The sequence below is a fragment of the Tupaia chinensis genome, unplaced genomic scaffold (assembly GCF_000334495.1).
Source record: "Tupaia chinensis unplaced genomic scaffold, TupChi_1.0 Scaffold000132_1, whole genome shotgun sequence".
NCBI classification, from domain to species: Eukaryota; Metazoa; Chordata; class Mammalia; order Scandentia; family Tupaiidae; genus Tupaia; species Tupaia belangeri.
The window spans coordinates 94,146-94,562 of NW_006159601.1; the positions used below are offsets into that span (position 1 = coordinate 94,146).

The 417-nt window shown below is 63.1% G+C and overlaps 1 protein-coding gene across 1 annotated transcript in view; it reads right to left on the reverse strand.

The window, feature by feature from the left end:
- The window catches only part of UNC93A (unc-93 homolog A), a 29,259-nt gene that overhangs the window by 8,493 nt on the left and 20,349 nt on the right, over positions 1-417 (reverse strand).

Here is a 417-nt window from a genome sequence, read left to right on the forward strand (position 1 = left end):
CCACCCCACTCACGCCTTCCAGCCGTTCATCCTGCTCCTGGGGGTCAACCTCCCTCGTCCGATCCCCCCTCCCCGCCTCTCGTCTCACGCAGCCCTTAACTCTGAAACTAAAAACAGCCCTAATACGTGACACTGTCAGCCTCGCCCACCTCCACCCTGCATCTGCTCCACTTGACGGCAGGATCCAGAAGCCTGCCCTGCCCTGCTGTCCCCTTCACCGGACTGTTACTCCTCTACCGTGACCAGGGACTAAGCCTGCCTCCTGGGGATGGGTGTCCCAGCGGCTGGTGCTCCAACTGCGGGCTAAATGGATCCTCCCATGGCCTCCAACACTTGACCCTGGAAACGCAGCCTCCTTGCCCCCGCCACTTCCCCTCGGCCCTCCATGCGGCCGCCTCACCACAATCACACTCCGCG